Here is a 24,692-nt window from a genome sequence, read left to right on the forward strand (position 1 = left end):
TAACCATACACACTTGCAATACACTCTTCCCTCAACCTTGGGAATTCTCCTCAAGCTTCCATGAGCACAGATCTGGTGTTTGCTCACCGATCTCAAGCTTCCACCGAAAGCGAGCTCACCATAGCCGAAAGCTCATGGAAGCACTCCATCTGTCGTGAAGCCAAAGCTCTCTCAATGCAAGCTCCAACACAAGAGCTCTGCCACAACAGCATCCAAGCACTCGAATGTCAAGCTCTCCTCCGCCGAGCACTTCTCTAACGAGCTCCACTGAGCTCAAAAGCTCCTCTCACCAAGGAAGCCGCAACCGCCTCCTCGACCAAGCTTGACCACACCAAGCTCCTAAGCTCCAAAGACAATGCTCCTCAAGCTAAAATCGCTCTTCGTGAAACTCCGCGATCGAACTCCACCGTCGAGAGCGAGCGAGCTATCGCCTCGAAGCTCTCAAAGCCGTCGTGCTCTCCGCGGTCACCATAGCTCTGATACCAATTGAAGGGGATCGGGGAGCACCACAGACAGAGAGTGAGAGAGAGAGAGAGAGAAGGAGACACACACTATGTGGGTGGGGAGACTCAAAGAGTGAGCAGCCCCCTATACACTTATGCTATGTATAAGGTATACAAGTCAGTGGGCGCCCAGACTCTGGGCGGCCGGGCAAGGCACAGACGCCTATACCCCAACACACTTTGTATGAAAAGTGTGGACAAAATTTTGCAAATGGAGTTGCAGATTCAAGGGTTGTTTCAGATGCAAAACTGTGGCATGCATGTTTTGGGCATTTGAATTTTGCCAGTTTGCTGCGTTTGCAGAAATCTGATATAGTTACTTCTTTGCCCCCTCTTGAAGCACTTGTCAAACATGTTTGTGAAGGCTTTATTTTGGGTCAAATGCGGCGTTCTAAGTTTCTAAAGGATGGTTCACTTAGGGCCACATGCAGGTTGCAACTTGTACATATAGTGATGTTTGTGGGCCCATGCAAACTCCTTCCTTGGGAAATTACCTGTACTTCGTGACTTTCATTGATGATTACTCCAGGCATGCATGGGTATTTTCACTTAAAGCAAGGTCCGAAGTTTTTATGTGCTTCAAACAATTTCTGGCATGGCTGAAAATGTATCAAAATGTACTATGGGCACCCTCTGTTCCGATCGAGGGGGGGAGTATATGTCTCATGAATTTAAGGCATTTCTGGCTAGTCGTGGGATAAAACACCAATGTACAGCGCCTTATACACCTCAACAAAATGGTGTTGCTGAGAGGAAAAATAGATCACTTACGGAAATGGCACGATGTATGGTCAAAAGTCAAGCTTTGCCGCATTCATTTTGGCTTGAGGCCATCATGTGTGCCACTTATGTACTTAATAGGTGTCCTACGAAATCTTTGCAATCTATCACTCCATATGAAGCCTGGCATGATAGAAAGACTTCTATTGAACATATGCGTGTTTTTGGTTGTTTGGCATATGCTTTGGTGCCACAAAGATGTTACCATATACATGTGGTAGTGATGTGTGTGAACACACTAGGACCGCCGGGGCATTTTTTCCCTCTTTAGGAGGTTTTTTCCCCCGTGCATTGTATATACGCCCATCACTCTAGGGCTATCTTTTTTTCCATTGCACACTAAGTAACACACTCTCTATTGTGTGCCTTCAGCTTCCTTCGTCTTCTCCAAGCTGTGTGTGTTTCTCTGCAACCCTAATTCCAACAATTGGTATCAGAGCAGGTCACGTCCTCCCGAGCTTAGTCGCCAGCTGCTCCAGCACACGCCTGCTCACTTTCTCCGATTACAGTGAGCTTTGGCGAGCGTTCGCAGGTCGACAAATATTTCGGGCGAGCTCCAAGAGCTCGGTCTGCTCAGAATTTTGATTTGGGCTCATTTTGGCCTCCGTTTCCACTACAGGCAGTACTGCACAGGCTATTTTGTCATTTTGTGCAGATTTTCTGTCAGTGTCGTTTTCTGCATAACAGGTGCCTTATAGTCTTCTACGGTTTGTGCTATATAGCACAAGTTGTTCCCGCTCCATTTCTCCTATTTTCGGACAGTTTTCACATCAGGTGCAGCATTTACCATGGCTGACAACAACAACACAGATGTGTTCAAGATGTTTGCTACTGAGGATAGGTTGGATGGGGACAACTACCCTATGTGGGCTTATATGATGCAACATGTTCTTGTGTCAAAAGGTGTCTGGAACATTGTGCACGGCATTGATGTACGTCCTGGTTCTGAAGATGTAGGCGATGTTGAGGATGTTGCAGGTCTTGCTGCAAGGATTGCAGCTGTTAGAGTTTTTTTGCCTACGGCAGAACAAGCTCGTTGGGATATTAAGGATGTGCAGGCTCATGCATTGATTGCGTTGTCTGTGAAGCGCACCATTATTCCTCACATCCGTTCAGCAAAATCTGCAAAACAGGCTTGGGATATTCTAGCAGGTCTTTATGCAAGCCGCAATGAAGCTAAAATTGCTTTGCTGCGTAAAGAGCTAGAGTCGAAGATTATGCATGAGGAAGATGATATGGACAGTTTCCTTGCTAGTGTCAAGGATATCAATGAGCAACTCATTTCTGCAGGTGAAGTCATTTCGGAAAGTTCCCTTGTGCAGACTGTTCTTGATGCCTTACCAGATTCCTACCAGACTTTTGCTAGTACTTGGAGACTAATGACCCAAGGAAATCCTGAAGTTGTCAAGTTTGATGCATTATGCACATTGCTGTTGCAAGAGTCACTTTCTAGAAAAAACAGGACTAGGTAGCGTGCAGTTGAACAGGCTTTTATTGCTTCTCAAAGAAAGGGTGGCAACAATAATGGAGCCACTTCTTATGGTTCTGCTGCGAGTGGCAAAAATTCTGTTCCTAATGCTTCTGCTGGCAGCACTTCGTCTGGCAACTCTGGTGATAAGGGAAAAAAGAAGATGCGTTGCCATTATTGTAAAGCCAATGATCACTTGATCAAGTCGTGTCCTAAGTTGAAGGCCAAAGAGGCTAAGAAGAAAGAGGGTGGTTCCACTGCAAATGCTGGTTCCACTACAAATGCAGCCATTTTTGAGTCTTCTGTGAAAGGAGATTGTGATGCTGATGTTGATGCAGAATGGGCTTTTAGCGCAGAGTGCACTTACAATCCTGCTGTCCATGATGCATGCTTGTCAGTTGCTGCAGATTCACATGTGTGGTATTTCGACAGTGGTGCTACAAAGCACATTACCTCACATCGTGAATTGTTTACCTCTCTCGAGTCTGTCCCTCATGGGAATTCAGTCACTTGTGCCAACAACGCCTCTTATCCAGTTCAGGGAGTTGGAAAGATTGTGCTCACTGCTGCTAATGGCAGTTCCTTCACACTTGTTGATGCACTTTATGTACCTGGGATCAAGAAGAATCTCTTGTCTGTATCCGCACTTGCCAGACTTGGACTTGTAGTCAAATTTGTGGATGACAGATGTACAGTTCATGATCTCAGTTTTGGTGATGAAATTGTTGCATCTGGGCTTTTGTGCCGTGGGCTGTATAAGCTCACTTTGTATGACAAGTGTGGACAAAATTTTGCAAATGCTGTTGCAGATTCAAGGGCTATTTCAGATGCAAAACTTTGGCATGCACGTTTTGGTCATCTGAATTTTGCCAGTTTGCTGCGTTTGCAGAAATCTGATATGGTTGCTTCTTTGCCGCCTCTTGAAGCACCTATCAAACATGTTTGTGAAGGCTGTATTCTGGGTAAAATGCAGCGTTCTAAGTTTCCAAAGGATGGTTCAGTTAGGGCCACATGCAGGTTGCAGCTTGTGCATAGTGATGTTTGTGGGCCCATGCAAACTCCGTCCTTGGGCAATTACCTGTACTTCGTGACTTTCATTGATGATTACTCCAGGCATGCGTGGGTATTTCCGCTTAAAGCGAAGTCCGAAGTTTTTATGTGCTTCAAACAATTTTTGGCTATGGCTGAAAATGTCTCAAAATGTACTATGGGCACCCTCCGTTCCGATCGAGGGGGGGAGTATATGTCTCATGAATTTAATGCATTTCTGGCTAGTCGTGGGATAAAACACCAATGTACAGTGCCTTATATGTCTCATGAATTTAATGCATTTCTGGCTAGTCGTGGGATAAAACACCAATGTACATTGCCTTATACACCTCAGCAAAATGGTGTTGCTGAGAGGAAAAACAGGTCACTAACGGAAATGGCACGATGTATGGTCAAAAGTCAAGCTTTGCCGCATTCTTTTTGGCTTGAGGCCATCATGTGTGCCACTTATGTACTTAACAGGTGTCCTACGAAAGCTTTGCAGTCTATTACTCTATATGAAGCATGGCATGATAGAAAACCTTCTATTGAGCACATGCGTGTTTTTGGCTGTTTGGCATATGCTTTGGTGCCACAAGTGCAGCGCAGAAAATTGGATGATAAGGCTGTCAAATGTATTTTTGTTGGTTATAGTGCTGAAAGCAAAGGTTACAGGTTGTATCATCCGCAAACAAAACGTATTCTGGTTTCACGGGATGTAGTGTTTGTGGAAGACTCTGTTCAACCCTTGCTGTCATGTACTAGAGACAGTAATGTAAGCTCACAGGACATTTATGACACTTTGTTGCCTCTTTTCAGTGGTGGAAATAGGAATGTAAGTTCCAATGAGGCAAATGTACAGCCTATGGGGGTTTCTGAAAATGTTTTAGAACAGCCTATTACTGATGCAGATGTACATGATGTACTTGATGAGGAAAGGGCTGAAAATGAGCAGGCTAGAGGTATGCCAAAATGGCTGGTGCACACTTTGCGTGACAGTAAATTGGATGCACCTTTATCTAGTCGTACTCGTTCAGGCTCTCGCCATGCATCTTATGCATCAAATTGTTATGCTTTGGCTGTGTCTAGTTTACATGATGTTGAGGAGCCTCTGTCTTTTGATGAAGCACAGAATTCAGAAAATTGGATTGTTGCCATGAAATCAGAATATGATGCACTTATAGAGAATGACACATGGACTTTATGTGATTTGCCTCCTGGCAAAAAGGCCATTGGTACGAAGTGGGTTTACAAGTTGAAACGCAAGCCGGATGGTGAGATCGATCGCCATAAGGCTCGACTTGTTGCAAAGGGTTATGCACAACAAAAAGGCATAGATTATGAAGAGACTTTTGCTCCCACTTGTCGTATGACTACTGTGCGTTTTCTATGTGCATTGGTAGCTCATTTTGGTTGGGATGTACATCAATCAGACATTGTTACTGCTTTCTTGAATGGTGACATATTTGAGGAAGTTTATGTAACACAGCCTGACGGTTTTGTCAAGAAAGGACAAGAGGACAAAGTGTGTAGATGTAAGAAGGCTTTGTATGGGTTGAAGCAATCTCCTCATGCTTGGTATGAAAAAGCTGACACTCATTTGGTCAAATGAGGCTTTTGTAAAAGCACATTGTATGTCAAGCATGAGGGCGATGTACTTCTCATTGTTGTTCTTTACGTGGATGATCTGTTGATCATTGGTCCCAATGAGGCACACATTGCTGAATTTAAGGCTGATTTGAATGCTACTTTCAAGATGAAAGATTTGGGGATGTTGCATCATTACCTGGGCATACAGTTTAAGCAGTGTGATGGTGGTATTGTCTTGTGTCAGAAAAGTTACATAGAGACATTGCTATGTAAGTTTGGACTTGAGGATTGCAAACCTATTGCCACTCCCATGGAACCAGGTTTAAACTTGAGTCTTCATGATGATGGTGATCCTGCAAATGTCACTCTTTACCAAACTGTTGTTGGATGCCTCATTTATGTATGCAACACAAGGCCAGATATTCAATTTGCAGTCTCACAGATCATCAAATCTATGCATAGCCCAGGGTCTAAGCATTGGCAGGCTGTCAAGAGGATTTTCCGCTACCTTAGTGGCACTTTACATCTTGGCTTGTTTTATCCCAAAGGGGGATCATTGCCGCCAGGCTTACATGCTTCTTCTGGGACTCAGATTGGGACTCGGATTGGGCTAGTTGTTTTGACACGCAAGTGTCCACAAGTGGTTTTTGTTTCGTGCTTGGTAGTTCATGTATACCATGGTTGAGCAAGAAGCAACCTACTGTGGCCACTTCTAGTTGTGAGGCTGAGTACAGATCAGCTACAATTGAGTGTGTATGGCTGAGACGCCTTATGGCTGATTTTGGTGTTGGACAGGACATTGCCAACACTATCTACACTGACAGTCATAGCGCATTGGTAGTTGCGAGAAACCTATTTTTTCATGCTCGCACAAAGCACATTGAGGTGCATTACCACTATGTCAGGGAGAGGCTCTCAGCAAGAGAGATCAGCTTGGCTTATGTGCCAACGCAGGACAACCTTACAGATCTTTTCACAAAGGCATTGTCTTGTGAGAATCTCGAAGCTTTCCGCAAAGCTTTGGGCTTACTGCCCTTTGGGGAATGATCATGTCCTCAAGGCATGACACTTCCGTTTACTCATGTGCCAGCTCTCATTCACTACATCACTCCAGGGGGATTTGTTACCATATACATGTGGTAGTGATGTGTGTGAACACACTAGGACCGCCGGGGCATTTTTTACCTCTTTAGAAGGTTTTTTTCTTTGTGCATTATATTTACACTCATCAATCTAGGGCTATCTATCTTTCCATTGCACACTAAGTAATACACTCTCTATTGTGTGCCTTGAGCTTCCTTCGTCTTCTCCAAAGGGTGTAATTATTTTGAGAGCTTTCAATTTAGAGCTTTTATAAAAAAATTAGGTCCTCTTTAGTTGTGAGCTAAGTAGAGATCAATCAAGCAACATAGATAGTTTCAATAAAAAATTAAGATATTCTAAGAGGAGTGTTTCTTTTCACGGAGCTTTCTCCTTTGGAGGACGTTCTTTTATTAAAAAAAAAGAGTTTTGACTTTTGTTTTTTCATCCATTTTGATTCTTTTTATTATAAGAGACTTCAACACGAAGCCCTGAGTTTGGGTAGCAAAGATGGGTAGCAAAGATGTGCATAGACATTGCCTTGAGAGGACATTCATCCATTTGATCTTTTCTCAAAGGAGGCTAGAAACAAATTGTATAGCAAATCTCTTTTATTGAAATGTTTGCATCAACGGCCCCAAGTTGAAATGTTTGCATCAATCAATTAATGCGCGGCTAGCTCAATATTTTGAAATTTTAAAGGCAATGCCCAGATAAGAGAATTAATTATGGAGTTAATTATGTTTTTATCATTCAAGAGAATTAAGACCATGGAGTTAATTATGTTTTTATCATTCAAAAGCTTGACAAGGCAAATGGAGGCCAACTTTGTATACTCAAATATCAGAAAAAATATTCAAGCTATGTAAGACCCACTAATTCATGTGAGATGGAGACCCTCTTTTTGGGCCACGGAGTTCCCTTTAAGTCACAAATTGAACTAAAATGAAACTCCAATCAGAGCTACTTTTATTGGTCTTGAAATAGAATCCTTATGAGTCACCTGGAGATTTTCTTTTTTAATGAGAACACAATAGCTAATAGCTATTTGTAAGCACAAAATTATTTATAAATAAAACGCAATACCTCCTTGATCAACCTATTCGTCTCTACACTCTCTAACATCTCTTGTGTGGTGTATGTGGCACCAAATCATTAACTTTTTGTCAACTCTCTTTCTAGTGGCATAAATTCATGCTATAGTTATGCATTTGTTTAATTTTCACAATTCAAATTTTCAAGAAACCATAGTGTGGGATTTTAACTCTCTAATCTAGAGCTAATTTAAAGACAATGGAAACGTTCCCTACCACCTCCATAATGCTATACTTGGAAATATCTTAGATCACCAAGTGCTACCTAAACTTTGGGTATAACAAAAAGGTTGCAGAGTAGCGAAGAATATGAACATTTTTATGTTTTACACACCACTTCCACTTCCAAAACACAGAAAGTTAAGAAAGACCAAAATCAATAGAGAAGGGGAGCAGTCAAGCGTCCTCACTCAGAACGATAACTGACCGCCATGGATTTGCCACCTACTCCTCTAGCCACTACCAATACACCCTACATGCCAAGACTATCCTAGAGCCTTGCTCATGGAGGGTGAGCCATTTGCTCAATCCTAGCACGAGAGCTCTCGACACAAAAGTATAATAACATTAAGAAGAAAAGAAGGAGATCTATTTTACACTTATCTGAAGACTTATAACAAGAGGGAAATTTGGTTAGCTCGACCTACCACACTTGGCTGATAGAAAGTATTATTTTAGTTTCCTCGTCTTGTTCATTCACACTCATGGAACTATCCCAAGAGACCTCGTCTTTGAACATGTGAGCTAGTGGTTTGAGATAGACTTGGAAAAGTTAGGTTATAGAATTGAGATAGACCTAGAAAAATTAGTTTATAGATTTTTACTTTTATTTCACTCTTCTTATTCTCTCTCACGCTCGCAAATCCACTTCGTAGGAGCATCCACACGATCTATTTTGGTGTGTGTGTGTGTGTGTGTGTGTGTGTGTGTGTGTGTGTGTGTGTGTGTGTGTGTGTGTGTGTGTGTGTGTGTGTGTGTGTGAGAGAGAGAGAGAGAGAGAGTTTCAATCACGACTACACGGTTTGTAACCACATCAAACTAATGAAGTAAGAGTGGTAAGAAGGCTAACTGATTTAAGGGCAGGCAGGCGTGGAAAGGATGTTCATTGACTAGACAGTATCAACAAAAAACTTGCTGCAATAAATTAGGTAGTAATCATGCAGGGCTAGAAAAATACAGTCTCCTAACCGAAGAAAACAAGGGAAAACTTGAAACTCTCGGTTTTCAGGTCACTAACCGGGATTTTACAATTTCAGTGGTGGTTAAAATACTCTAAACTTGGTTTTTTTATGCCATGCAAAGGTGTTGATCGTTGTAGCGGTGACAGTGTGCACTGCAGTGGTGGGAGGCGTTGCTCACAGTCAAGGCTGTCCGGCCTCAACCTGGTCATTACCATCTCCTACGACGTTGAGCAGTTGGGCCTCACTAGCTGCCTCAACAACTTTTCACGCAGCCTCCCACTAGCCTTTACCAACTCAACCCTCATTGGTGGCCTCTTAAATACCCCTCAACCTCGTCGGCGCTGAGCTCGATCAGTTCTTGCGGCTCAACCCCCTATTCCTCTACACATGAATAGCTTGTCAAGTCTCATCTCCTTGGATTCCATCATATGTACCTTGTAGGACCTGACTTTACTGAGCTTGATGTATAACAACGGCCACCATTGCTAGGCAACTCAACCTAACTCATTTTCAGGGCATCTGTCTTGCATCTCCCTAGGTGTGGTTTGATGCATCGTCAAATCATTTCAGGTGCATGTGGGTTGATCTCTGACATCTAAAAGCCGCTTTGTGTGCAATTTCATTGCATGCCAATAAGAGCAAGAGCACGGAGACCATCCGCGCACTGGATGCTTTGCAATAACGCAACGTTTTGGAGGTCCCAAATTTTGTTGGTGCAATGATCGTTTATCTAATCAAGACATAAGCTCGCTGACCGTCCGCGCGGTCCACGCGCGGACGGTCTGCGAGCTTCACTTTTGAAATGACTTTTCCAAAGGCGTACAATTGGAGTACGTCGTCATCAGCAACAATAACTATAGAAGAAAAGTTTCTTTTTAAACCATTTAAAATACCTTGAAAAGAGAAAACTATACAAATTTGACTTATTTCTTTAACATTTTAAAGCGATTTTGTTCAAGTTTTAGCTCCAAAAAGCTATAATAGTTGTGAAGCAAACATGATCGATTCAAGTGGTAGTCTAATTTCAAGATTTTATATAAATAAAGATATATATATATATATATATATATATATATATATATATATATATATATATATATATATATATAGAGAGAGAGAGAGAGAGAGAGAGAGAGAGAGAATAAAAGTTTTAAACATCCTAGGAACAATCCCAAAGACCTCAAACCGATGTGTCTTGTACTCAATATCGGATTCTCAAGAGGGAACTAGGATAACCACTAATTAAATAAACTACACTTGGATGATAGAAAGATACACACACACACACACACACACACATGAGAGAGAGAGAGAGAGAGATCCTTTATTCACAAACTTCTACTCCTAGGTGTGCAACCCTAAAATGTTCAACACCACTGCACCCAAAACACTACTACAAGTAATTATTTTCCCATTAGAGATATATATTATTGCTTAAAATGTATAATTAGTTTTCCATTAGAGGTACTATATAATGCTAAAATGGAGAGTACTAACATTGATGTAAGTCAATATAAGCTTCATAAAGCACATTTCTCATGATGTGCATCTAGTGAATGCTTTGCTTCCTTCTTAGCTATCAAAAACTGGTATGCCAATCACAATGTACATAATGTATACTAAGAATTTGATCATTGATTGTGTGATCATTAATAATTTACCAGAAAAATATATCAATGAATTTCTTTTTAGATTGCAATGTTTGCAAGGTATACCAAACATGGCAAGGTCTAGAGTAGTGAAAAGCTCTTTTTTTTAAAAAAAATCGGGACAATCACTTCTTTCCCACTATGACCATCAATGCTTGCTTTTGAAGGTGTAGCATTGTGTAAGTTGTTCATTCTTGTGGCAAACTTTTAAAGGCATTTTCCAACGTCAATCTTGATGTCCTTGTTGTTTTATGAATGCAATCACATATGCTTGCATTTTGAAGAGATGAGGCATTATGCTAGATTTTGACATGGGCAAACAAATTCATGATGAGAGATTTAATGTTGTTGAAATAAGTGTTGTCCTTGGAAGTGCAATGGTTAACATGTATTCTACGTGCTTCTAAAATCATAAAAAGTTCTTGACAAGAGCTATGTCTTTTGTCATGCAAAATTGCAAATATACCCAACAAGGGTAGGACCAAAAAGCTATGGGCTTTGTTTTGTAGATGAAAAGCAAGAATTCCTTTCTAGACAAATTCTCTTTGACTAGGCTATAGAAGGATATGCTAGCAAGGGCTGGTAAAGAAGGCTTTGGCCTCTTTAATAGAGTGCAATAGAAGATCATCTACCCAAATATAGTCATTTTTTCATTGTGCTCATAGCATGTAACCACTCGGGTCTAATGGATCAAAGATAAATATATTTTGATAACATTATTCTTGCATGGTTGATCTTCTTGACTTTTTGATAGAGCTTGATTTTTTCTTCTAGATTATCATTTGAGCCAGAACATCATGATGTAGAAATGTTTTCCTTTGGGGTGTACTATGTAATATTACTATGACGTAGAAATGTTTGCCTTTGAGTGTGTATTGTGTGGTAGTACTAGTTCACAACATTGTGTGTCAAAATGAAGTAGCTGGAGCAATTGGATACATTCAGAGAAAGTTAGGATGTAGCATTCAATGATGTTGAAAAATACGTTTTGAGATACAAGACCTTGAACTCTATTTTCTCTATCCCAACAAGCTAGATATTTCCAAAATTGCATTTAGACTTAAAAACCTCTTGATCTATTGATTCCACACTTTTGGTTTGTAAGCGTATTAAAATTTTGTGCACGGTGTTGATTTTTACCATCAGAATGAGTATGTCTATGCCAATTTTTCAATGTAAATTATTGTTTTGTTGGATGCTTACAAATGTTTTGTTGGATGTTCAATGTCTACTTTGTAGTTGTGATTATTCATCCCAAGATCGGCTATGATATGCAAACATTACAAAAGTGAAGTAAAAGATTCAAAGAGATGGAGGGAAAAACTGTTTGAGGTTAAAGTTAATATTAACATTCCATGGAGGCATTCTCTCTCTCTCTCTCTCTCTCTCTCTCTCTCTCTCTCTCTCTCTCTCTCTCTCTCTCACACACACACACACACACACACACACATTCTTCTTCCCCCTCTCTATCTGTACAGCAAGCCCAACTACATTGGCTATCATTCTCATAGCATGGTTAATTTGCTAGCACTCCATGAACTGCATCTCCACAACTTCAATAGCTAATGTAGCATGATCCTAACATGGTTCATCAATGCTTAAATAGATTGTTACAAAATGATTTCAACAAGGTCTACATTTGGGAGCATTCTCATGTAAAATGACCTTATTCAAGCATGCAGTTTAAAAAAATCCAAATTTGTGAAAAAGGCTATAAATTGAAAGCTCACAAATTTATTATCCCCTTCTCCGAGCTGTGTGTGTTTTCCTGCAACCCTAATTGCAACAGAAGCTTCATTCATTTTTTCTATGGTTGAGCTGAGCAAAACAAGCCTTTCTCGCTTGGGTACCCAAACTAGCTCCGGATCAGGTGTATAGTGTTCTGTGATCTTTCCTTTCCCACGATCTCCAATTACCTTTATCGTCACAGGATTTGACTCACATGGGTTAGGTGACAGGTAAGAGCATAAGTTACATTTTGGCACCCAGATTTGATCATTTCCTTGATAGTAGCCTTGGGCTTCCAATAGTCGTTTAGAAATCCAACGTAGCGTTTTCTTACATTTTCGGGAGCGAGTGGGGTGTTTCTTACAAGGCTCCTATTTTTTTTAGCATCAACCATGGTCGCTAAAGAAGATTTAGGGACCCACTTGTATGTTTTCTTCGCTATATTAGGATGCATCTTGTGTGTCTCAAGCTTTGTTTCAACTACAGAAGTTGAAGCTCTAGAGATTTGGGCTATAGGGACGTATGGTTCAACCTCCTGGACATGCATTTTTTTTGTTTTATTTCCTCAAGAGATAATATCTCAAGGACTATGGATTGAGTGATAGGTCTAAGAGGTTGTTTCTGCGCTGTGACACTTCCTATCCCGAATCAATAGTTCATTTGGCCACTATCATCCCCATGCATCCTAGGTTTATATGACCTTCCATAGTTCCAACAGAATGACCAAAAAGTCTAGAGCTACAACCCCATTGTCATAACTGACAGAAGTGTTCCAGATACCAAAAATTGCAGTTTTTTTCTTGTTGACACCCTTGACTTGGATAGTACTCTCAAATAGGGATTGCTTTCCCACCTGACACCACACCCCATATGACAACAGATTATATTTAGCACCCATGTCTAACAAGGCATTATATAGCACTTTCCCATAGGTTCTATTTAGTTCAACAGGGTATCGTAGAGGTGTGTCAGAGTCCAACCAACCATCCTCTGTTTCAACGTGAAATGCATGTGTAACTCCAAGGTTGACCTCTCATTGGCGTCTTATGCGTTGTTGTCACTCCTTAGCCTCAGCTTGAGCTTGTATCTTCTTCAATTTTGTTTGTGCCTTGGCTGCCTTTTTTTTATGGATGGCACGTAGCTCCTCTTGGCTTAAAGGATCATAGTATCTTTTAAATTTTCTCCCATTGAGGAATCCAATGGTTTCAACTCCATCAAGAGTCTCCACACCAAATGGTACCTTGTGGGATGATTTCACATACTCTATATGGTCCTTTTCCCATATGTTTCAAAATTTTCTTCTCGTTTCGCACTCTACATAAGGACTTTATCACCAACATTGATATCTTTGTTCTTTAGATGACGGTCAAACCATTTCTTCCTCCTATCTTTCTCCACAAGTGCGTTTTGCATAGCCAATTGCCTTTCTTCGTCTAACCTTTCAAGGATATATAAACGCTCAACTAAAGGGTTACCATCCCAACCTTATTGTGAAGTTATGCGCAGACTAGGAATTACAAACTCCCATGGCATAACTGCTTCTTGGCCATATACCATTTTGAATGGTGTACAAATAATAGCCACTTTGTAAGAAGTACGATAAGCCCATAGAGCTGATGTCAGCTTCAAATCCCAATCTGTGTGATGAGCTTCAATTATTTTGGTCAAGATAGAAATTAAGGTCTTGTTAGTGCTCTCAGCTTGGCCATTTGCTTGTGGATAATAAGGCGTGGACTTATGGTGGGCTATCATGAAGTTTGTCGTGAGTTCCTTTATCACTCCATTTATAGAATGAGTACCATTGTCACTCACAATCTCAAAGGACAACCAAATCCATTTGTGAAAATTGTGGTAGCCCGTGACTTTTAGTTCTCCATTGAGGAAAGCTTGAAGAGCTAGGAATGGCTCGGGGTCTCCATATAGTTTGGACATGATGGTGGTTCTAACTTCTAAATCCATGAAATCCATCAATTTGGCAATATTTAACAGCACCTTTTGGGCTTCAGTCCCTTGACGTGGGGAAGATGGGATCTCCATTTCTTGATAGGGTCAGGTAGTCCCTCTGTAAACATTCTTTCCAACAAGAAGTAAGTACACCCAATTTCCCATGACTCTAAGTCCCTTTCTTCTTGGATGATACTACGTATGGCTAGGGGTCTATGGACTTTGTGAGGTTGTTGTTGCATAGAGAACACTGTGTCTATAATCTGGATCTACCTAGGTGTTGGCTCTAGATCCCTTTGCGTCTCTTCTACCAAACTCCTTAATTTCTTGACTCGCTCGATCTCCTCTGTAGGGTGTCTTTCCTTGTTGGTTTCTTTCCTAGTGGTCGTTTTGGTCTCCATGGTTTCACATGAATCAGAATCCTCTTCAGTGTCGTTTATATATACGGGGTCGTTGCCAATCCCTATGTTGGTCTTTAAATTGGGGTCTGACTTTGCTCCTTTTTGCAATCTCTTCCTTCATGTTTTCTTCTTCTTTTGAGATTGAGCAATTGATGCCGTGTCTCTTTCCTCAAGAATATAATTTTGTTTTTGGAGCATCGATTGTGTGAGTACATTTATTGGTACCACAGGTGTACTTTGTGATGGCTCCTTGGTAACCTCAATCAAGTTTAGGGCACATTTGGATCATTTGGACATTGGGAAATCAAATGATCTATGCTACATCGATTACACATGAGTGTCGACATTGTAGACTATCCTGCTTGATTGTTTTGCATTAGTGTAGCATTCTTTTGTAGCCTAATAGGACACTCGTCTTGTCATATGTATGCACCTTGACCAGGGTGATAGCTTTGTCTTCAAGCACACTCCTGATAAAGTGATACTTCACCTCTATGTGCTTTGTCTTGGCATGAAAAAAAAGATTCTTTGCAATCATAATAGCACTCTGACTATCACAATGCAGCACAGGAACTTGTGACTTGATGCCAAGCTCTTCTACCAAACGCATGAGCCATAAAGCTTCTTTGCTTGCCTCAGTGGCAGCCACATATTCAGCCTCAGTGGTAGACAAAGCAACACATTTTTGCAGTCTAGAAATCCAAGAAACTGCACCTCCTGTGAAAGTAAACACATATCCAGAGGTAGACTTTCTGCAATCTGGATGTCCAACAAAATCTGCATCTGTAAATCCATGCACAGATGTCTCACTCTTCCCAAAACAAATGCATAAGTCTTTAGTGTCTTTCAAGTATCTCAAGATACATTTCACTGCTTCCCAATGCTTTTTGCTAGGGTTACTCATGTACCTGCTCACCACTCCCACCGCAAATGAAATGTCGAGACCTGTGGCAACCATAGCGTACATCAAACTACCAACGGCTGATGCATAAGGAATCTTGGCCATTTCAGTCCGCATATCATCTGTCTTTGGGCAATCTTGTGCAGTGAGTTTTACATATGGAGGCAACGGAGTACCAATTTCCTTTCCCCCTTCCATATGAAAACGATGCAACACCTTATCAATGTAATCTCGACGAGATAGATACAGACGCCTGTTGGGTCTATCTCAAGAGATACGCATGCCCAAAATATGATTAGCATTACCAAGTTCCTTCATATCAAAGCATTTCCGTAAGCTTTGTTGTAATGCATTCAACTCAATGACATTTTTGCCCACAATAAGCGTGTCATCAACATACAAAATCAGCAGTAGAAGACTTCCATCACTGGCCTTTTTGGTATACAAACAGTGATCGGAATTACGTCTTCTGTATCCATGAGACCTCATGAATGTATCAAACTTGTGATACCAAGCAGCACAGGGAGACAGTTTCAAACCATACATGCTCTTCAAGTGTCTACAAACTTTTTTCTCTTGCCCTTTTGACACAAAACATTCTAGCTGCATCATATAGATTATCTCAAGCAAATTACCATTCAAAAACGCTGGTTTTACATGCATTTGCTTTAATTCCATATCTTGAGAAGCAACCAGACCCAAAGCAAGTCGTAATGTGGCAAGCTTCACAACAAGAGAGAAAATCTCATCAAATTCAACACCATGCTTTTGCTTGTACCCTTTAGCAACCAAATGTGCCTTGTACTTAGAAGAAGCATCAGATGTGACCTTTGTCTTGTAAACCCATTTACATGGCAGAGCCTTTTCCTTACTGTCATCATGTTGCATGGCCTCTTTATAACAAGACGGCTCACCACAATCAGTAAGCATGACATAGTCCAAAGACGGTTCATATCTATCGGGAGGCCTTGTCACCCGAGTAGACCTACGCACCCAATGATCCATAACAGGTGGATTTTCAGCCTGTAAGTCATCAAAAACAGCAGGCTGTTTAGCCGGTTGCATCACATCAACGGGCTGTCTATGGCCATCAACCTATCCCCCAACATGTGGTGCATCAATGGCAACTTCTTGGGGCTGATTTTCAGCACCTATTGGCTGATTTTCAACACCATTTTCAGCATGCATTTGCTGCTGAACATTGGGCCTTCTTGGCTGTCCATAAGTCACATCTTCACGAAAAACAACCCGCCGAACTTCCTCGACTCTTATGGGCTGTTTATGCATGCGATTTTCATTGAAGATGATATTATTGTTGTGTATGATTTTCCGCAATGTGGGATCCCATAATCTATACCCCATTTCACCATCCTCACCATATCCTAGGAAAATACATTTACTAGACTTGGGTTCAAGTTTGGTGCGCAGTTCACTCCGGGTGTGAACATAGGCCTCGCAACGAAACACTCGCAAATGTGCATATGAGGGTGGCTTGGTGGACCACACCTCCTCAGGCACCTTTCCACCCAAATTCTTACTCGGTGAGAGATTGATAAAGTGAATAGTTGTTTGCATAGCCTCTACCCAAAAACCATGAGGTAATGCAACATGTGACAGCATACTCCGAACTTTCTCCTGGGGATAGTCTAATTTAACCTCTCTGCAACTCCATTCTGGGAGGGATTAAAAGGAGCAATGAGCTCTCTTTTAATGCCTTTAGCAACACAAAAGTCAATAAATGCTTTTGATACATACTCTCCACCATTATCTGAGTGCAAAGACTTAAGCTTCTTGCTAGTATGATTCTCAACAAACGCAAGAAACTTCTTAAAAGTATCCAAAACATCACTTTTAGCATGTAATGGATACACCCACACGTTACGTGTAGCATTATCGATAAACGAGACAAAATACTTCTTTCCCCCTAAGGACAACTGGGGCATTTCACATACATCCGAATGGATTAAGTCTAACCTGTCAGACTTTAAAGAAAGAGATCTTTTGTGTGGTGTTTGAGTGTGCTTACCATAAATACAATGCTCACAGTGAGAAAAATCAGCATACCTCAAACACGGCAAATAATCACAACGAGACAGAGTTTCCATTCCTCTTTTACTCATGTGTCCCACCAGCCATGCCACAAAGAAACACTCGACTGCTCGGTTACGGCAACAACATGGTCACACACACTGGATACATACAAAGGATATAAGGTGTCCACTTTGCAGCCCTTGGCTACAATCCATGACCCTTTACATATCTTCCACTTGCTATCACCAAAAGTGGTGTGATAGCCTGCATCATCCAACTGCCCTGAACTGATCAAACTCTTCTTGAGTTGTGGAACATGGTGCACTTTATGCAAAACAAAGGTCATACCATCTACAAAAGAGAACTGCACACTGCCAATTCCAACTATATCACATGTAATTATCCCCCAAATAGACATTGCTCTGCACCTCACCTGTGTACTGGGAAAACCAACCCCTGTGAGGTGTCACATGAAAAGAGGCACCTGAATCAAGGATCCAAGTATGCATGTCCTCACTAGAACCCATAGCCAATGTATGTGCATCAAAAGAAGAGGCATTGAGTACATCATTGTTGCTGTCACTCTCACAGCTACTTGCAACATTTATTTCCTCAATCAAAACATTGCTCTTCTTTGCATTTCCCTTGTCCTTTGAATCTGTTTCAGCACGTTTGTTTTTCTCTTTCTTCCACTCGAAACATTCGTGTTTATAATGCCCTTTCTTACCACAATGGTGGCACTCAACATCTTGCCTGCGAGATTTGTTGCGTGCCTTGCCCTTATGGTCAAACTTCTCCCTCTGTTGGGACCTGTCCCTCAAGTGCAATGCATTAGAAGAACCCCCAGTGGTGTTCTTCCTGTTCATCTCTTCCATCAGGAGAGAACTCTCTACATCCGCATGTGTAACTATTGCACTCGAGCTACTGAGAGCTGTCCGAAAAATATCCCAACTCTCGGGCAATGTGCATAACAGAAAAGTGGCTTTGGACTCGTCGTCAATCTCAAATTTTAGACTTGAGAGTTGGTTGAAAATTGAGTTGAATTCATTGAGGTGCACCGACATATGCGTGCCCTCCTTCATACGGAGATCCATAAGCTTCTTAAGCCAGTAAACCTTACTAGCAGCACTCTGCTATGCATACAAATCATCCAATCTCTTCCACATGCCCCAAGCTGACTTTTCGTTCTCAACATTGAACAATAAGTTGTCAACACTGAAAGCATAATCGTGGAACGAGCTAACTCGTCCACTTCCTCCCATTCCTCATCCGGCATATCAATAGGTTTCTGTCCCTGCACTTTAATCGGTTTTGCCTATTTCTTTTGCAGCATCACATTATAACATTGCTTCTTCCATATCGCAAAGTTATGGACCCCTTCAAGCTTCCAAATGTACAAAAGCTTGCCACTTTCATTGCTTGAAGCCATCCCAAGTGAGTGCAAATGCTAAAACCCTGATTTGGTAACTTAAACACGCCCAAATGTGCGCAAATAGGCAAAAAACAACCAGCTGTAATAGAAAAACAGCAATCAATTTTCACTCAAAATCAGTCCACAACGGCTTACATTCACTGCCAAACCCTTACCAAAGGTTTCCACAAGGTGTAATACATCTATTGCTTGCTGAAATTCACTGTTTTAGGGAAAAATTCAGACCTATAAACACCTGTTTTGTTGAATTTTCAGACAGGTACTAGTAGAAATGCCTGTAAGAATGACCTGTGAGACTCGCCTTGTTGAAATTGTGTCGAATTGACGTCGAAAATGATCAATTTCAACAAAAATTGACTGTTGTTCACCAGTTTTCGAAACCCTTTCGCGAAAATGGTCACTGTGGGTCTATTCTACACGATGAGGAGACTCCTTCGCGACAAGTTTGAGGAAAATTGGCAAAAATCCCTATGCGCAGCAAGGAAAATCAAAATTATGATCTGTGCGCGTGAGATGGCTCTTCTGGGAAACCCTAGGCTCTGATACCACATGTGGGGGAGGTGAAGAAGAAGCCTACTTGGTACCTCTTGTGATGGCGATCGAGAAGAAGGGTGGAGTGAAGCAGAAGCAGCCCATGAAATTGGTCAAGCAAGAGATGGTGTGGAGAGGAGAGAGAGTCATACGATTTGCGAAAAAACGCCCGTAAGTTGAGTTTGGGGCTATCTCTTTATTATGAGTAAGTGACCTAAAGCTCCAAGGGCCATTCACATTTGGGCCCTTGGACTCAAGGCTTAAAATGCCTTTATAAACATTATTCCCTAACAAAGGAAAGACCTCATAGTCTTTGTTCTCCACTAGACGACACGCTGGACTGAAGCAACAACTCCTTTTTCAGGCTTGTTGGAGAGGCAGGTGACGACAACCTCAACAAGGAAAGAGGAGGGTGCGAATGCATTCTAAAAAAGAAACACAATCATGTCTCCCCTTGTCCGCCTCGCAAGTCCAGGTGCACCTGGCGGCGTTGTCGTGTGCTGACACCAATGCCTACTCGCATGACATGCACCGATGGTCGATGCCGACAATTGTCAGCTTCTTCAATTTTGCCTTCGTGGATTGTGGTTTATTGGTGGGATTTTCCAAGATTCCCCTCTGAGATGAATTTGGGGAAAATTACCAAAATACCCCTCTAATTTGTGGAAATTCTCAAAATACCCCTCAAACTTCAAAAAGTCCCAAAATACCCTTCTATCTATTTTGGTTGGATTGTTCAAGATTTTCTAATCTATATTCCTTTTTGTCAGTGGAGATCTGTTTTTTGAGTGCTTAGCATGTAATTTGTCTCAAATTACCTCGCAAAATAAGGCAATTATGAATCTCCAAAGGCTACATAACCAACTCAAATTCTAGTTTTAGCATATTAATAGACAATCATTCTTCTTATGAAAAGCTACATATTTTTTTAGCTTTGGAGATATTTAATCTCACAACCAGTGGTATTTTGGGAATTTTGGAAAATTTGAAGGCCATTTTGGGAATTTATGACAAAATCTTGGGGGAATTTTGGGAATTTTTGAAATTTGAGGGATATTTTGGGAATTTCCACAAATTAGAGGTCCCATGAATTTATTTGGATCGTAGGCACATGCATCCCGAGATTAGTTTACACCGATCGACGACGGAGGCACCTGCCTTTCACAAGGGATCTTTGATCGCATGCCCAACACCCAGTGGAAAATAAAGCTGAGGATGTGCAGGCCTTCTCAGTCGGATTTGAATTTTTAACCCAGACTCCAATCACTCATGACTCGTCACGAGCCACGCATTTCCGCTTGAGCTACAACAGCCTACCAGTCATGCGTACTCCACAAGAAGATTTAGAAATTTTCTCATGCAGGAAAACGAAATCTTTTCCAGTGTTTTTCATACAATGCATAACATCATGAGCTTCTGCTCGGGAGGCACCGCATACCTAGCTAGGTACGATTGAGGGCAGAGGACCGCCGGTCATGAGCTTCTACTCGGGAGGCACCGCATACCTAGCTAGGTACGATTGACCGCCGGGGGGCCGGCGGTCCCCTGCCCCCAATCGTACCTAGCTAGGTATGCGGTGCCTCCCAAGCAGAAGCTCATGATGTTGAGTTAAGTCACAATGTGGGAATTATTGTGAGGATTTGTCCAAAACTTCTTGTGCTCTTTTTTCTTTATAACTTGGCTACAAGCTTGCAAGAGTTTGTTGGAACTTGGAATGGCTGCGTTTAACGAGAAAGAGTGTCCTTCAGATTGAGAGAGTGCAGAATCCAGATTTCAAAAGCCAAAAGAGAGCTTTGTTTGCTTCAAAAGCTGTGCATTCCTGCATGGCATGCAAAAGGAATGGCGTGCAAGGCCGCCCAAAAAATTGCTCTCAATCTCGCCCCTTTGCCTTTCTGCCTCCGGTACGTGCCAATTTGCCAAATTGCCAATGCCCCCCCCTCTCCCTCTCTCTCTCTCTCTCTCTCTCTCTCTCCACACACACACACACACACACACACACGGGTTTTCGAAAAGTAGCCCAAAAGCTCTCACATGGATAAGATTCGGTTAACAAAAACCACACTACAAAAATAGAGGTAGGCAACCAAATTGAAAACTTTATGCATTTAAAAGATGAAGAGTTCCCATTAATAAACTTTACGGATTCAAAAAGATCGAAAAAACAAGCGAGGCCACACGAGGATGATGCCATTGACATGCTCCTCCACTACAAGGCCATAGCTAAAACCAACAAGGAGAGGCTAGCCGCTACCTAGGATCACATGGTCAAAAGCCCCATACAACTTATGGCCCATACTAGTTTGCACATTAGCCTACAATATCGTTAATTTGAACATCGAACGAATAATGCCTAATGTGATCCTAATTAATTATTTGTCTTTTAGGTATTTATTTTAACTATTTGAGAAGATTCTTAGGTAGGAAAATTTCCACTGGGCAGTATACAAGCAACCCATGTCCCCATTGCATAAACAAACAATTAATTCATTTCCCAGTTTGTTAGTTTAGCGCTCTCTCTCTCTCTCTCTCTCTCTCTCTCTCTCTCTCTCTCTCTCTCTCTCTCTCTCTCTCATTTTTACGCTTCCAAATCGTCGACTCTGACATGGTGTTAGAGCTTTGTGGTCTTTGATTCCAAATCGTCGACTCTAACATGGTATTAGAGCTTTTGTGGTCTTTGTGGTCTTTGACATGGTATTAGAGCTTTGTGGTCTTTGATTGTGGGAGAAGAACCGTGCAAAGAAGGGGAATTCCCAAGACAGGTGTTGAAAAAGCTGAAAGGATGGACAACTTTCTTGCTGGCACCCTACACTTCAACTACTCTCACGAAGTATTTTGAAATGTTGTAGGTATGGGAGGTCGTCATAGAGGAGCAGTGTTTTGAAAGGGTGCAATCGGATAGCTCATCATGACATAGCGTTTTGGAACGTAGTCTACAAAGCTCTCATGCAATTTCAAAGTTGCCTACATTTTGACGCTCTTAATGCCATCGTTTTAAATAGTTGGCAAACTCGAGAGGAGGTAGCACGAAGGCATTCTGCGACGCTGTGGAGGGACTACCTTGAACTTTGAGGGACTATGTTCAATGTAGCATTTTGAGATAATGTTCGTGGAGAGTGTTTACTCGATCCCGTTTTTGAGAATGTTGCAAAAAGATCCACGTCACTTGGCAACACCTCATTGGAGGGAGATAATTAAACATAGAGATGGTGAAAGGTCATGAGCTAATTATGGAAAAGTGAGGTGAAGTCAGTTAATTGTGGAGCACACCCTAGAGAGAGAGAGAGAGAGAGAGAGAGAGAGAGAGAGAGAGAGAATATGATACATGTTGATATTTGAGATAGTGGGTTACTTGAAAATAACACATACTTAGCCAGTATGTTAGCCAATATGTATGTTAATTGTGGTGCGATTTGGATAATCTTTTACAGTCCCTCTTGGGCACTATTCCTACTCAGCATGGACCCATGCAGATCCAACTCTTGGCTATGGATATCACATTGTTTAGTACTTAGTTAGCTACCTTAGCACATACGAAGTCCTTGTTGCAGATGGAGATCCAACTATCATGGGATTGTGAAGCCAAAGGAAAATTGAAGAACATGGAAAAGAATATAGGCAAAGGCAAGCTTGACGAGAACGGCAAAGGCATTGATTCCACCCAGGAAATTGGCATGGCACGTGTGGCCATGACCACAATGTCTTTGGTACCAAATTTCTATTTGGGTTGTGATTAAACCCATGTGTTGGAGTTCAAGGCACATGCATTTGGCAAGGAACCAATGTGATGTATACAAAACACTATGGATGTACACACATGCCATTGTTGTTGGCTGGATTATGGATATGATGTGTTCCAAAGTTCATTGTCTTCGAAAGTTTGGACGTGATGTGTTCACAAATCATGAATCGGGCGCGGGGGGGGGGGGGAGATTCCTCGACGTAGAAGGGTCTACAGTTCAATTTTCTATGAGGCAAGCAGTGCTCATTCTTTTTCAGGTGACATGTTAGTAGTTCCAAATTCGAGGTGTATCTAAGAGGGGCCACTAATGGGGTGTCCAAGGTAGCTTCTTCATCGACTAGGTCTTCCTACATATGTTCACTATGAGTTGTAGAGAGGGTGTTTAAGTTTATGCATCTTAAGTGAATGCCCAATATGATACTTTTTTTGAATTATTTTTCATTTAGGTATTTAATTTACTTATTTGAGAAGATTCTACGTAGAAAAAATTCTATTGGGTAGTATATAAGCAACCCATGCCCCCATTGTATAATCTGTTAATTCATTTCCTAGTTGACTGGTTCAACAAGCTCTCTCTCTCTCTCTCTCTCTCTCTCTCTCTCTCTCTCTCTCTCTCTCTCTCTCTCTCTATTGTGCATTCTCTCCCTTATTTTATGCTTCTGTATCATCGACCCCCTCCCCCCCCTCTCACACACACACACACACACACACACACACACACTTGGTCAGTTCATCTGGCTATGATTGCTTCATCCAGCTACACACACACACACACACACACACTCTTACACTTGAGCTATTGATGTAGAAGATGGTTATCTTGCCTTGTGGGTGACTACCTTGAGTTTGTAAGGCTTGCACTTCCCTCAATGAGTAATTTTGGCTTTCTCTATGCATAATGGAGCTAATGAATATGGTGTCTTGTGGGTGTTTACCATGAGTCTATACCTTGTAAATTTCTCATTGGATGTAATAGTGGGTTGCGTGCCTAGTGTGATTATCCCTTTTAATAAACATGATGTCTCCTTGCTTTAAGAGCATTTCGAATCATGCCTTTTAACTGGGTTTAGTCATTTTACTTCACCTTTTGGAATTGGTTACCTTGCACTTGCCCCACCATGGGTGATTCACCTCTTGTCTCTTACCTACCTGGTTTCAATTGAGAATTGACCGCCCTTTAACTTTCCCTTCCTAGCATTACCTGGAATATTCTCCCGCCTGCTTTGGTCTCAATGGAACAATTTGACTCTTTTAGGGCATGATGGAGATGATGAGTATACGACTTTATAGCACAACCGGAAGATAATTTATGATATTGGAGAGTTACTTTGTTGTGTCTTCACCTGTTACATCCCTCTTTGAGGGTATCTATTGAAGGGTTATACTATTGAGCTTTCCTCAACGTTGTTCTATGCCTATTGGGGTTGATGGGGTTACATTGTTTGGTGGACTTTTTGGAACTCCTATCATATACACCCATACACATGCTCTCTTATGGTAGTGTGCCTTGTTGATTCTTGGGGTGGACAGTGGCCCTTTACCTAATATTCCACTCTTATGCTTCTTAACAATATCACTTTATCTTGACCTTATTTATTTTTTACCAACTTG

The 24,692-nt window shown here is 41.5% G+C and overlaps 1 pseudogene; it reads right to left on the reverse strand.

The window, feature by feature from the left end:
* Nucleotides 1–9,451: 9,451 nt before the first annotated feature.
* On the reverse strand, nt 9,452–18,808 carry LOC147428535 (uncharacterized; annotated as a pseudogene).
* Nucleotides 18,809–24,692: the final 5,884 nt, after the last annotated feature.

Source organism: Adiantum capillus-veneris, chromosome 23 (assembly GCF_014529385.1).
Source record: "Adiantum capillus-veneris isolate H3 chromosome 23, ASM1452938v2, whole genome shotgun sequence".
NCBI classification, from domain to species: Eukaryota; Viridiplantae; Streptophyta; class Polypodiopsida; order Polypodiales; family Pteridaceae; genus Adiantum; species Adiantum capillus-veneris.